At 38.4% G+C, this 16,266-nt stretch overlaps 1 protein-coding gene across 13 annotated transcripts in view; it reads left to right on the plus strand.

Moving 5' to 3' along the window:
• LAMA2 (laminin subunit alpha 2) overlaps positions 1–16,266 on the plus strand; it is a 4,753,606-nt gene that overhangs the window by 3,522,957 nt on the left and 1,214,383 nt on the right. The window lies entirely within an intron of this gene.

Raw genomic sequence — 16,266 nt, forward strand, 5'->3', positions numbered from 1 at the left:
ATATAAAAAAATGGGACCACAATAAATAATTTCAAAACTTTTTCCACCTTTAATGTGACCTATAACCTCTACAATTCCATTGGAAAACAAACAAATCTGTTAGGGAAAAAACATAAAAAAATAAAAAAACGTACAATAAACTGGTTGCATAAGTGTGCACATCCTTAATATAATAGTTTGTTGAAGCACATTTTGATTAATTACAGCATTCAGTCTTCTTTGGTACACACGTGCCATCAATTAAAAAGACTCTGATTAACCCCAAATAAAGTTCAGCTGTCCTAGTAGGATTTTCATAGGTTCATAGGTTGTTACTAGGGCCTATACAAGCCTAGCCATAACAATTCCCTGGATATTTCTTCCCACAATATTTACTTTTCTGGACCCCTGTCTAGCAGGGTGACTGACATGATCCCCGGGGTTAATTTCCTATCTCCCATCCAATCATCAAGGTTCCTTTTGAAGAGAGCCAAGGAGGTGCTCTGCTTGACATGTATGGGCAGTCTATTCCAGAGTATGGGGAGTCTTTGGGTCAGGAACCTATCCCTCCAGCATGTTTTGTCCATTGTGATGACAAGGTTTAGATCCCTTAAGCGTGTTGCTCTGAGGGATTGGGATTTCTTTAAGTGGAGCATGTCCAACAGCTCAGGGTTTGACATGGCCTTGTATGTTAAGCAGAGATCACCTCTTAGTAGACGATATGCCACAGAGTATAGCTGGAGTTTTTTAGACGGCCAGCACATGGCATCTGCTTTAGGCCTGTGATTCTTCTAGTGAGGTATTTCTGTGGTCTTTCCAGCTGTTGCAGATGTCTTGTGAGGTACATACCAAACGGGGCATTATACTCTATGATGGGTCTAATGAGGAATGAGTACAGTGGGACAATGACCTCCTTTTTTCTGGATGAAAAGCCCTTAGTGATGAGTTCCCTAAGTCTCTCATCACACTTTCGATGTTTAGTGTACTGCCACCTATGTGGTAATTCATGGGTACATGTTTTTTTCCAAAGGGGATAACTATACATTTCTTGGCATTAAGCTTGAGGCCATGGCTCTAGCACCAGGCATCTGTTTCTGTAAGGCCCTTTTGTAAAATATCCACATCATTTAGGGATTCAGTAATGGCTCCCAGTTTTCAGACATCTGCGAACGTTGTTAGCCAGAGTCCCTTAGTGTTGGCCTGTACTTCAGAGAAGTAGATGTCAAACAAGAGTGGCCCCAGGACTGAACCCTGAGGTATTCCACTTGTCACTTTTCTGGAGCTGGATTTGAAGTTGGCTACTTTTACAGTCTGGGTTCTGTCAGTAAGCCAGTTGGCAACCCTTCAAGTGACGTAGGGATTTATGTCCAGCTTAGTAAGTTTATCTATGATTTCAGAGTGGGGGATGGTATTGAAGGCCTTGGCGAGGTCCAGATAGGCTGTGCAGACTCATCCATAGCTCTGGAGACTGATTGTAAGAAGCCATTCACATTCAGGAGACAAGATCAGCCCTTCACAAACCCAAACTGGGTGGGGTCCAGTGTTTGAAGGTTGCCAACATCTTTGTTTCCTGACATTTACTTAGTTACCTGCTACTGCAAAAGCCATGGTTCACAGAGAGCTTACAAAGCATCAAAGGGATCTCATTGTTGAAAGGTATCAGTCAGGAGAAGGGTACAAAAAACTTTCCACAGCAGTGGCTATACCATGGAACACAGTGAAGGCAACCATCAAAATGTGGAGAAAATATGGGTCAACAGTGACGTTGCAAAGAACTGGACATCCCTCCAAAGCTGATGAAAAGACAAGATGAAAACTGGTCAGGGAAGCTGCCAAGAGACCTACAGCAACACTGAAGGAGCTGCAGGAATTTCTGGCAAGTACTGACTGTGTACTACATGCGACAACAATCTCCCATATTCTCCATATCTGGGCTGTGGGGTAGGGTTGCAAGTTGGATGCCTTTTCTTACACAGAAAAACATCCAAGTCCAGTTAGAATTTGCAAAACAATACATCAAGTCTCCCAAAAGCAAGTGGAAAATGTGCAATGGTCAGATGAGACCAAGGTTGAACTTTTTGGCTACAATTCCAAAAGATATGTTTGGCGCAAAAACAACACTTTGCATCACCAAAAGAACAGCATCCCCACAGTGAAACATATCATGGTTTGGGGTTGCTTTTCTTCAGCAGTAACTGGGCCTTTAGTCACGGTGGAGGGAATTATGAACAGTTCCGAATACCAGTCACTTTTGACCCATAACCTTCAGGTGTCTGCTAAAAAGCTGAAGATGAAGAGAAATTTCACCTTTCAACATGACGATGACCCCAAGCATACATCCAAATCCACAAAAGAATGGCTTCACCAGAAGAAAATTAAAGTTTTGGAATGGCCCAGCCAGAGCCCAGTCCTAAGTCCAATAGAAAATGTGTGTGTGACCTGAAGAGGGCTGTGCACAAGAGACACCCTCGCAATCCAACAGATTTGAAGCACTTCTGCAAGGAAGAGTGGGCAAATATTGCCAAGTCAAGATGTGCCATGCTGACAGATTCCTACCCAAGAAGACTGAATGCTGTAATTAAATCAAAAGGAGCTTCAACAAAGTAATAGTTTAAGGGTGTGCACACTTATGCAACCAGCTTATTGTACATTTTTTATTTTTTTATATTTTTTCTCCTAATGGATTTGTTTTTCAATTGAAATGTACAGGTTATAGGTCACATTAAAGGTGGGAAAAGTTTTGAAATGATTTATTGTGGTCTCATTTTTTATATCACAAAAACCTGGCATTTTAACAGGGGTGTGTAAACTTTTTATATCCACTGTATATATATGCATATATATATATATATATATATATATATATATATATATACATATATATATATATATATATAAAAAAAAAAAATATATATATATATATATATATATATATATATATATATATATATATCTGTGTGTGTGACAGACTATTAGAAAAATCTCTCTTGCATGCTTTAACTTTCACCATATCTATGGCCAAAGTGTCCTTTAATTTAGCAGCTTTTCTTTTTTTTGAATTTTGAAATAGATGCAATGAAAGTCTGGTGCTATTTTCTCGCAATGTGTACTGTTAGGAATGCTGATCTGCAAATTATATGTGTGGAACAACTGGCCTTACTAGCATGCAGCAAATGTGAACTCCTGCCTGTAATTATGACCAGCACCTATCACATGCAAATGTGGTTCACAATGTGTAAATGCAGATTAAAGATATACAATTAGTGGTTTTCCTCGACTTCCACCCTATTTTAATAAGAATAACTGAAACTTGTCAAAATAATTTTGTACGCAGACACACACATACACACGCGCGCACGCGCGCACGCACACACACACACACACACACACACACACACACACACACAATGTTACTTAAGAGGTGCTGATGATACTCTTGTAGTGTTATTTTGTCTTTACAGTAAAATGTTACCATCACCTAAACTATAGACCACCAAGAAAATAATTGATGTTTACTTTTAAAATAATCCAGTTGTAATATATTCATTTGATAGTTGTGATTAAAAAATATTCTCTTCAAAAGGCAGAAAATAACAGTTAATAATTTACCAGGATTTGAAATTACATTTATATAAAAATAAGTAAATTGAATAATGAAATTTTGTAGAGTGAATTAAATAAAATTAACCAGTGTCCTTTGTAAAATTAAAATTAATCATACAACTAAGAAATATTTCTACAAGGAAATATAAAGCAGAAGATTTTGCTGAGAGATATATGGGCATGTATGGATGATACTTGTTAGAATCTAAATGCCGTGCAGTTAACAAATGAATATGAATGCTGCAAGCCATCAATATGCAATTCACGATATGCAGTACGTAAGCGATAAGTCAAGGTATGTAGTACATTTGCAAGTAAGAGAGTTAAACACCAGCTTTAATTCACAAATGTGAATTACAGCATATGCTATGTAAAAGGGCCCAACATTTATGTCTGTACAAGCATAGATTGACAGGTCCAGAAGTAGAGACTACATCCACAGTGACCCTAAAACACACGTTGCACAAAACTGAATATGGATGTATAACAATATACAAGAAAGGTGTGTAATGGTAAAATGACATACAGGTGCCCAAGTTCTCCAGTCCGTATTTACAGCTTACTATGCATAGTAACACGAGACTGCAAATGTACTTGAAGGCATCTGCTCTTTTGGTACAGTGGGGATCTGACCTGTGTACAGTCTGACAGCACTGAACTCCTCAGTATCATATGATGCAAATAAGCTATGTACTGCATATATAGCAAATTATGCTGAACATGTTGTGCTCATGCATTGCCATGTCTCCAGAGTATGGTGAAACCAGGTGTACCACTATCCCTATGTGTCACAAACAAGGCTCCTAACTTGCTGACCTGTACCATATTGTAACACAACAGCTAACATGTACAATTGTCTGTGATACTAAACACAGGTATCACAAATATGTAGTACAGTGGTAGCACAGGCAGGGACATTTTCAGGACTGTGCAGTACCTATATATTGTTCATTCCATGTGCAGTCACCTTCAGCAGCATTGCTGAACATGCGCATTTGTATCAGGTCTAATCAGTAGATATTTCTTACAGTGATAGTCATCCCCAGACATTCACAGCCAGGAGAGATCCCTGCTATAGAGATATATATATATATATATATATATATATATATATATATATATATATATATATATATATAAAATAAAGAGCTTGAAACTTTTATGGGTTTACACCTGTTGGATCCTTTATGAGTTCAGCCACGCCAATGCCCTAGCTGTTTTCTCAGTGTGGGGAGTCTACATCTGGGATGATTTAGTTTTATGGAATATGCCACAGTCAGGTCTATATAACTTGAGTGGAATGCGCATGCCATTTAAGAGACACTGCACTATGTTTATGGATACTGCAGACTGGTCAAATCTATTTTGGTCCTAGTGCTATCAGTAAGTCAATATTTACTTTATTTTATCTACCTCTGAATTTCAAGAAAATTTAGCAGTTGGAGATTTGCAAGTGGTGAATTCTGGTTATGAACTCTCCTGATCCTGTGCACACTCCAGAAAGCAAAGACTAACTTAACTCTAAAAAGTTGCACTTCATAGAACAATATGAAGTTCTTATTTTCTTTCTTAGTCATCAGATGTAAGCCTTCTGTTGGTTAGTCACTTAGAGTGGTGGAATTTGATGTACATTTATGAGTGTAGCCACTGAAAGGAGGTGGAAAGATTAGTCAGAGAAAACATCAACAGCAGCAGAGCTGTGTGTATTTTTGTGCTTCAGAACAGTTTAATTCTCAAACGCATGATAGATGTTCATTAATCTCATTGCTGCAGCACCCTTTGGCTATTTGGGTTGTATTCGTGCCTAGGATACAATGAATGGCTAGCTCCACAAAGCACTGGCTTTCTCCCATGCCTATGCTCTGCTGATTGGCTAACCTGTTGGAGGGAAATCAGCAGTCAGTGTGTAGACAACTTTCAGTACATTATTGTCACCTCTAGAGGAGGCAGCCCTGAGGCTAAACAGGAGATGCAATTGGTTTTACAAGTCATTTCTGGCAGATAAATCCTCACAGGAGAAACCTTCCTCACAGAAATTATGGTCTGTTTAAGAAAAGATTAATATAATTTATTTTCTGTTTAAAAACAGTGCATTCTTTTTAAGAAAAGTGGTATGTTTTACAATATTGGAAGTTTCCTGTCAGGGACTGCTATTTTTAGAATAGGGCTTACTTTTTAGTATTGATGAGGCTACTTTAGTCATAAAAAAGGTGCTGCTTTTGAAGATATTTTATTTGTATGTGTAAGTTTTAAAGTTCAGGAAGTGTTTTATTGTGCAAGAAATGTTTTTGATGTTGCATGCTTGTGTATACTTTGTAACAATGTACCTTCAGTTTTTCTGTCAATACACTTCAGAAAAGGGACTTTGAATTCTGAGAGGATATTCTGTATACTTCTTGTGCTTTTACTTTTGAAAGAGGACTGTATGTGTTTGAGGGGAGGTGGAGTGTAAGAGTGTATATGCTGCTTATGACCACTTGTCTGACAACTTAATTAACACATGACTATTTCCAACAGTGTTTACCAGCAATCAGGCTTCTCTCATGGCTACAGATGGATACTTCCAGTCGTAGTGGCTCTTCTTCCATCATAACTAAAAAGAAAAAGCAACATAGTAAAGAGAAAATGTGCCTAAGATATTTGTGGTTGACTCTGTAGTGGCACACCACTGTCCCACAGACCAATTACCAGATTTTTAGTCAACACTAACCCTTGTTCAGTAGATATAGGAGATGAGGTATTAGATTTGATAAGAAAATGTTCTCTTCTTCCATTGTAGCATACAGAATTCCAAACCACCAAGCAAATATGTGGCATTCTGAAGGAATATTCTGCCAGACTTCCTAGAGAAGGTAGCTTCTATCTGAAGCCTATTATTTCTAATCTTTCTCAAGTATCTAAACATGTTTTAAAGGGTGTGTATGATTGTGCAGATACAGAGTCAAGGGCTACTGCTTCTTCTACAGTTTAGAGGAGGTATGCCTGTGTATGTAACAAGGTACCTGCTGATGAAATAAAGTCTGAGATTTTAAACTGTATTTTAGATAAGGAGAATTCTGCGGTGGTACAGCGGTAGCGTTGTTACCTCACAGCAAGAGAATCTCCCGTTTGATTCTCGGCTTGCCTTGGGAGTGCCTTCTGTGTAGAGTCTGCATGTCTTCCCTGCGGTTGGGTAGCATTCAAAAGACATGCGTACGTAAATGGGCGTGCCTTCGTTGAAGGTTGGGCGTCGAGCTGGCACCTCTGCGTTTCATAAAAAATCTACTGCCAATCATTAGCGGACCGGAGTTCCGCTGTGGCGACCCCTTACCGGGAAAAAGCCGAAAGACAAACAGCAACAACTTTAGATAAGGAGATTTTGTTTGACCTTTCTGCTATGTAGGCCATCAAACAATTTGATGAAAGAAGGAAAGAAGAAGGAAGTTTGTAAGAAGTCCGCCATAACAAGTCATCTACTCCCTTTAAAATACAAAATAACAATCCCTGAACTCCTGGCAAGCAAAGAACAAAAAAAAAAGAGAAGACAGGAGGGGAACAGCAAAAAGCAGGGATCATTTCAGCAAAAGGACAGGATAATCCTCCCCAATGACTACATCAGCATTCTTTCACCCTCTCTAACCCTCCTGACCCTGTCATTCTCAATCTGTTCCAGAAAATGGTTCACAATCTTCCCGTTTGGTAACAGATTGTTTTAGAATCATTGGTAAAAAAAGTGGTTATGGAGTGGTACAGTTGAAAATGGATACACATGTCTCCTTTCTAGGGAATGCTTCCTCATAATCTGAAATAAGCAGAGTTATTTCCTCATGTTCTTCAACATTTGCTACCCCTAGGAGTTAAAGTACTGGTGCCTTTAGATGAAAGGGAAATGACTTGTACTCCAGAATGTTTCTGGTTCCAAAGAAAGAGTGTTCATGGAGACTAGTTCTAGAACTTTCCTTTCTCAACCTGTTTGTGAAAGTACCAAAATCAAACATGTTGACCCTACAGTTTCTGCTATTTGTGATTCTTCTGTTGAGTTGTATGGTAATATTAGGCCTAAAGGATGCTTATCAACACATCCCCATAGCAACAGGCTTCAGGATACTTTTCAAATTCTATGAGTCTAGGTCATATTTTCGAATCTCTGTATTACCCATTGGGTTATCAACAACTGCAAGGGTGTTTACAAATTGCCTAGCTCCTGTGATAGCTCACTGCAGTCTGCAAGGCATTCATATTTTCCTTATTTAGAATATCTTACTTAACTTGGCAGAGCCTTTTGACAAATTACTTAACATAGGAGACTTCACTCCTTACCTGTCTGGAGTTTCAAAAATCCTCCTAGCATTTTTGGAATGCTTTATAGACAATTCTGTGCAAAAGGCTTTCCATTTTTTCTCTGGAAAGTTTTCTAAGCGCCTCCAATTAGTCTCAGTCTTTGGTCAGACAGACCTAAGCACATAAATGTCAAACAGATGTTAACTGCGATCCATGCTATAAAACATCTGCATCATTTGTGGTCCACAGGACCTCTGCAGTTAATTACATATGACACCACAGTGATGTACTTAAACAAACAGAGCACCACAGGTGGTATAACCTTCAATGCAGGCTGGCTATGATTACTTGGGAAAAAGCTCTTCAATATTGTTTAACCCGCCAAGCATCTTACATTCTGCCAGAGCAAAATTTAGTGGGAGACAACCTAAACAGGGCTAAGACAGACTCTCACTAATGGAAATTTAACAAGGGAGTTGTCCAGGAATTTATCCAGTTCAGGGGAACACCTCTGTTTGCTTTCTTTCAAAACATATAACTAAACAAATTCTGCACCAGAACTCCTTCCAGGCAGACCTGGAAAACAGATTTATCATTCCCGTGGTTGTGATGTTACTTTATGCATTTCCACCCTTTCCACAAACAGCTCTCCAAAATCATTGTGCTGACTCCACTTTGGCCCGGGCAGCATTGTTTCTCCCTCCTTATGGAATTAGCCAAGGGCAATTAAAACAAGCTTCTTCATAGATAGGATCTTTTCACAAAAGAGAAGGGGTGTTTGATATACCCATAACTCAAAAAATATTCAATGTTGATACCTTTTAAGCATCCCATGACTATGTGCACCAAGTAATAAAGGAGACAAGAAAGCTTGATAGAGGAAATCTTATATTGGCAAGTGGAAAATATTTTTAGTTGGTTCTTAGCCAATAACCAGAGCCCTATCAGGGATTGTGTACTACTAGTTTTTAACGATTTTTGTGTGCTTCTCTCCTCTGGCCTTTTTATTCCTCTGTCAAGATTCATCTACACGCATTTCAGCATGTCTGCCTCTGGACCTTCCCCTTTCTTCACTGTTTTTGGTAAAACATTTTCTGAAGAGGAGTTTACAAGAACAAATACCTGATTTATGCCCAAAGTTGCTTCAGAGTTTACATTGAATCAAGACATCAATCTCCCCTGTGTTTTATCCCACTCCTCAGAACCAGGAAGAAAGGATTCTAGATACTCTGGACATGTATAGGCATCTCAGGTAATATAACTACCTGAGAACTAAGATCTTTCAGAAAGCAGTAGAGCTATTTATTTCTTATGACAGGACAAATAAAGGACAATCCATGTCAAAACAGAATATCAAGGTACATTCTACTTGAGCTTTGGCTAATATGATGGTGTACTGGAAAGGGGTGGACTATAGACACATTCTAGAGGCAGCTAACATGGTCCTCCGTACATACTTTTACAAATACTTATAAAGTAGATTTGTTTTCCAGTTCCAGGGCTAGCTTTGCTAGTGCCATTGTTCCTGGTCTCCTGGACCATTACCCTTCCTTTTTCTCCCTGTTTGAATACACGTTGGTAATCAACCCAAATAGTGAAAGGCTACTACAACAGTGGGAATGATGAACAATAGTACAGTTGTATAAGCTGCACTTACCATCATTGTATATATTCCAATTCCTCACTACTGCAATTGCCACACTCACCCTACATTTTCCTACTTCTGTATGAAATTAGTTGCTGGAACATAAAGTTATCTGTTACTGTTTATAACTTTAAGAGTTTCAGAATGAAAGCACTTTCTCTCCCTCTCTCTTTCTCTCTATGAGCAAGATTTTTGAGTAGTTCTTTGTGATTTATACTTCCATTTCTTCTCAACTATCTGTATTGTAGTGTTTACAATCCCCAAAGCAGCATTCCATCTCCCACATGTTCTACAGGATTTGTAAACCAAGATGTACGTTATTTACTATTTTTATTAACTTTTCATCTTTTGGTTTAAAGTTACACTATGTGAAATACTGTTGAAGGTGGTGTTCTAGAAATTCTCTTTATTTTCTACTATAATTGTGGACTTCCCATTTTTCTTTCCATTTCTTCTGGTTACATTCATTTTATTCCTTCTTTTGTTTTGCAGCACTTTCTGTTGCTATACAGTTTTTGTCTGCTTCTCATTTAATTTTTATTCTTGCTCCTTTCTAAAATGCTTATACTAATCTGAACCAAGATGTCTTTTAGACTTGTTTTCTTCATGGTATAAAACTTTCATTACATTTGGATCGAATAATGACAACAAATGCATATGCATTCCCAAGACTGCAGATCTATACATATAGTCAGTTTCTAAGAACCCCATACTGTCTTCAAACTGAGGAATACATAGGTTCGCCATGCACTGATTTTTGTATATCATGTGATAAGTATGAAGCAGTTTTCTTGTTTTCTTACCCAACTAATCCAGCAAATTTAGGGGTCAGTTAATCATACTAAAACTGTGTGTAATACAGAAAGAGCAAACTGATTCTTATTTCTAGATGTGAAGACAGTTTTCAGTATTAGCTTTAGTCCTCTAAAATATCCCTTACTAAGCTTTGTTTTCACAAGTTAATGTTTTATTGCTGAACCTTTGTCTCATCCTCCTTATTTGTACACTCCATCTTGCTCAAATTCTTTTATATGACATTTATCTCCCAAGATGATATTTTTTATTGGTTCAGTTTTCTTGCTATGAACATTGATTCTGCAAATTTTACAAAGCCAAATGAAATTTCTCTATAATCTGAGAAAGGTTTAATCACTTGTAATTATGCTTTTAGGTGCTTTTCCAAAGAACTATGCATTTTTTAAATCAAAGAAAATTCACCTGTAACTGGGGCGTAGTCTAAATTAATAGATCAATGCATTAAGGGCATGGCAAAACAGCAGCGGTGGCAAAGAATCGCTATCAATTCCTTTGGAGTTTTATTCCTGGGAATAAAAAAGATTTTATTTTGTGACATTTGTATACATTTCTTTGTGTTATAAGTGACTCCTGTCTTGGTGATTTGAGCTGATTTGAATTTTTTCAAATAATTGTTTAAATCCATCTGAAGTCTCTTCCAATTAACAGTTTCCTAACTTCAAAGGCTGACATCATGTGGAATCTCTTTGAATACCTACTGCTTTACATACTGTTTAATAAGAATCTCTTCCTTTCATGGATAAGCAGAGCAATTTAAGGTTATGTTGCTACAGCACTCTGATCCTCACTGCAGCTGTATAAATCTTAGCATAAAAGAAAAAGAAGTGCATGAAAACAAGAGAACATTGTGTGAAAATAGTGCACAGGTCACAGATGAGACAATGATTGTTTTTAAGGTGATGAGAATAGAGTTCTTTGAAAAGTGTTGACAGAACTCAGGAAAAAGTGTGACAAAGCTAGGACAGTTTATTACCATGGTGGAAATACAAGATGATGTTAAAGGTGTGCTCATTATAAAGGCAGAGAATTTGGTAGACTTAGTAGCCCAAATTGCAGGGCGGCTGCAGTGGTGCAGTGGTTAGCATTATTGCCTCACAGCAAGAGATTCTCTGGTTAGATCCCCAGCTGGGGTGCCTTCTTTGTGGAGTCTGCATGTCCTCCCTGTGGTAGTGTGGGTTTCCTCCAAGTGCAGACATGCTGTAGATGGACTGGGCACTCTAAATTGGCCCTAGGTGTGAGTGTGTGCATGTGTGTGCCTTCTGTGGAAGGTTGGATGCCGGGCTGGCAACTTGACACTGTAAAACTCCACTGCCAATTATGAGCGGACAGGTGATCCGCTGTGGCGACCCCTAACTAGGAAAAGCCGAAAAAAGAAGTCCAAATTGCCTTTATCTTCTGGTTAATCTTTATGTTCCTGGTTTTGTTTTTGTAATATCTTATAACCTGAAATGTGTTTATTTGGAAGGTATATAGTACATTTAAAAAAAAATGGTCACTCATATAAACCAGTATAAGTAAATAAATATCCTGTGGAACACAAGTCTGTAGTTCACATGTTAAGCATTTACACAAAAGCATGTTGGTCAACATATAAGTCTCTGCTTTGCAACTTTGGTATTTGGAGTTTAGTCCTGATATCAGAGTGACCTGAATGCACATGCTGGGACAGACAGAACAGGATGTGAGGACTGCCAATGTCCATATGGTTGGGGCAACAGAAATAAAGAAGGAAAGGCCATTCCAGACTTTTGTCTCATAAAAAGCTTGATGGTGGCCAGTACATGGTTCAGCAATGGAAACAATCACAAGATCACATACGAGAGTGACCAACATGGAGCTCAGCTAGACTTCCTCCTAGTAAGGAAAGGGGAATGGGGTGGAATCAATGATTGCAAGTTATCACCAAGAAACCGTCAGCCCACATCATAAACCACTGGATGCAACAATAAAGTGTAACCAGTGGTCAGAGAAGGCAGTAATGCCAACAGAGACTGGGATAAAGACCTGAAAGTTGAGTGGAGAGAAAGCATAAGAGGAAGGAATTACTCAGGGCTGTAGCACCTCTGAAGTAAAATGAAATAGGTGAACCTGAAGAAGAATGGCAGCACCTCAAAACAGCATGTGTGAGGACTACAGAACAGATATCCGTCTGAACCGGTTTACCTTTAAAATGTCATGGCTGACTTGTGCGACGCACATATGTACAAAAGTATCTTTTCAAAACTATGTATTAGCGAAAGAAAAAATGCCAAACTCACAACAACAAGTGCTAGTGTGTATTCGCTGCTATGAATTCGGCATTTTGAGTGGAGATCATACTGTAGTGGTGATAGGAGAAATGCACCCTATCCCTCACTGTAGTGCGATCTCAGAGTTAGCATATATAAGTAGCAGGGGGTGGGGGGCACAGCCCCCCACATAGGGGGTGCAGGGGGCTTGCCATCCTCATGAAAACATTTGTAGCAGAAACCTGGAAACGAGGTAGTTTTGCTCAAAGTTGACTTTTCAAAAGTGTCAACTTTCTTTAAGTACAAGGCTCACAATTCTGAGCATTCAACGTTGCCATTCCTGACAGTTCAAATCAGGTAAGTAAACAGTTGCACAAGCGTGTTGTGATATTTTAAAGGTAAACTGTCCAAACCAGATATGAAAATGAGGTACATGAAAAGAAATGAGGAGTGCAGGAAAAAGTGGAAGATAGAAAAGATGGACCAGGCTAAGAAGGAATACTGGTTGGCTAACACAGATGCTAAGAGAGAAGTTGAAGTAGCAAAGAATAAAGAATCAAAGGCACTCTACCAGCTTCTGGAAAGTGACTCTTTAGATGGCAGGTTGTAAGGCAAACACAGAAAGATAAAGAAGTTAGTCAGACACCTTTCATAAGGGATGCCAGCAAAAACCTGCTCATCAGTCTACAGGACATCAAAGACAGATGAAAGGAGTACATCCAGCAGCTTCTGAATGAAGCTGTACTGCCACACACACAAACTAGGATGAAAGAAGAGGAGGAATCCACCCTTAAAGAATTAAGAACAGCACTAAGGAAAATGAAGCCAGGGAAAACAGCAGGCTCAGATGAGATCACAGCAGAAGTGATCAAGATGTTGGGTGAAATGGCAGAGAAATGGCTTCTGAGGGTACTCATAGCAGTATGGAGAGAAAGGCATAACTCAGATGACTGGAGAATAAGCAAACTAGTGCCAGTGTACAAGAAAACAGGGGGCATCCACAATTGTGGGTAGTTCATAGGTATCATTTCTCTCAAGAATATCAACCAATCAGACATAATCTGACTAAGCAAGAACATCAAGCATTACATGAATTCAGTTCTAATCATAATATTGTAATTTTATCAGCTGATAAGGGAGGTGGCATTGTAGTGATGGATTGGGAGATGTATTAGGCTGAGGCAGATAAACAATTATCTGATGCCTGCTTCTATATACATATGGTTGTTGACTCCACGCCAAATTTTCAAAAACATATTGATTCCTTTCTAGACCTAGCCATGAAAGAAGGCATTATTAATCAACAAACCTATAAACAACTTAAGGTTTCAGATTCAATCCCTCAGTATTTATATTTACTCCCAAAGATACATAAAAATTCTACATGTCCACCAGGTAGACCAATTGTATCTTGAAGAGTTCTCTAACTGAACCTTTATCTGCCTTCCTGACTCATTATTTACAACCTTTATTGTCTATGGTTAGGTCTAGATTAAAAGATACCACTGAATTCTTGAATATCATTTGGGATACACAATTGGAATCTAACTGGTATCTGTGCACACTGGATGTCACCTCCCTTTACACAAGTATACCACATGGGGCTGGACTACAGGCCATTCAGTACTGGCTAGAGAAATCTAAACTATACACTCCTGGTTTCAATAATTTTCTACTTACCCTAACAGAACATGTCTTAACAAAAAATGTTTTCTATTTTTATGGTAAGTCTTATTGGCAGGTCAGAGGCACAGCTATGGGGGCATCCTTTGCCCCCATTTATGCTGACCTCTTCATGTTTTTTTTTGAAGAGGAGTTAATTTATGACACTAATAATAACTCCTTTTTAGATGAGTTGGACATTCAGAGACGTTATCTGGGTGACTGTTGGATGGTGTGGTGGGGTGATGTAACATATGTACATGAATTTGTTAATTATCTCAGTAATAACAGATGGGATATTCAGTTTACACTAAACATTGAATATCAACAAATTATGTTTTTGGATGTAATTGTTACTCAACAAGAAGATCTTACTTTGGAAACTCGGGTACATAGAAAATTTCCAAAATATAACACTTTACTTCATGCTTCCAGTCATCATCCCTGCCACATCATCAACAACATCCCCAAGTCCCAATATTTACGCATTAAACGCATATGCTCTTCTGAACAAAGTCATCAAGAGTGTCAACAAGATTTAACAGATAGGCTGGTAACTAGAGGCTACAAAAAACATCATATTTCCCAAACTGTATCCCAGGTAAACCAAACTGTGAGATCCCAACTTTTGGAATATCAAAATAGAACTACTCAACATAATACACAGGACTCTCACAACCAGTTAGTCTAGTGACAACATTTGGTAGTAACACTCCAAGGTTCAGAAATATTATTAACAATCATTGGGACATTTTACTTGCACATGAACATTTGAATGGGGTTCTTCAAGACAGATGTCTATTTTCCTACCACAGAGGCAGAACTATTAACTCATACTTCACTCATTATAAACGTTACAATCCACCACTAACTATGCAGAAAACATTATTTGGTGATACATTAGTAGGCTGTGTCCCTTGTGGTCACTGCAGCGCATGTTCACACATTTTTAAAACCAAAGAATTCACTAGCTATAATACTTCTAAAGTTTATCACATTAGAGTTTTTGGTAATTGCAGCAGTGACTGGTTAATCTATTTAGCTACATGTACTTGTTCATCTTTTTATGCTGGACAAACGTCAAGACCCTTTAGACACCGCATAAGTGAGCATTTAAGTGAGATTAGAAACAAAAGAATTTCCAATGCCCTTTATAAACATACCACCAAACACAAAACTGCCAAATTTAATTTTACTATTATAGACGCAATTCAAATGTACAGAACTTCCAAAGCAGGATGGCATGAAATATTAAATAACAAGGAATCCTCCTGGATTATTAGGCTAGGGGCTTTATTCAGACCTGGCCTTAATGAATTAATCTAGATTCTGACTTGGTTGTTCTGTTTAATAAATACATTCATTTAAGGTGTATTTCTTTAAATATACTGATATAAAAGCGGACACTAGGGTGTGCTCTAATGGAATATTTTGTTGCACTGAGGAAGGCTTGAATCTTCAGCTGAAACTGGTTTGCTAATTTACATGGAGTTTGCCACAATAAAGCCTTTATTTATTTTTACCTTTTCTTTGTGCTGGATTACTTTTTGACATTATAGTTCATAGGTATCAACCTCCTTTCAAACTACATGAAAGCTCTTGAGAGGATGATTGATAACGGAATACACAGAGCAGTAGAAAATAAGATGATAGCTGAGCAGTTCAGATACAGATTGGGATGCACAAGTGACTTGATGTTTACAATGAGAAGCAGTTCTGAGGTGGTTAGAAGTCACAGAAACATTGGTAGATTTAGTGCAGACTAAGCACAAGGACCCAATAACTCAAGGAAAAACAGTGTTCGGTCTCACAGAGGTTCCCAGTGGGAATGGGTATGCATCAGGGTTCAGCTCTGAGTCTACTGCTGTTCATACTGGTGATGGACTACATTAGCAAACAGGTTGGAGGGGACAGCTCAGCAAAGTTGCTGTATGCGGACGATGTGGTATTACAGGCAAATTCTATGCAAAAACTTCAGCAAAGGAGTGGAATACAAAACTGAAGGCATGCGGGATGAAAGTGAGTACAGATAGACAGTTGTAATGGCAGATAATGGGGGATGTCAGAAGAAGC

Source organism: Protopterus annectens, chromosome 1.part0 (assembly GCF_019279795.1).
Source record: "Protopterus annectens isolate FY-2018-M chromosome 1.part0, PAN1.0, whole genome shotgun sequence".
In the NCBI taxonomy this organism is placed as follows: domain Eukaryota; kingdom Metazoa; phylum Chordata; order Ceratodontiformes; family Protopteridae; genus Protopterus; species Protopterus annectens.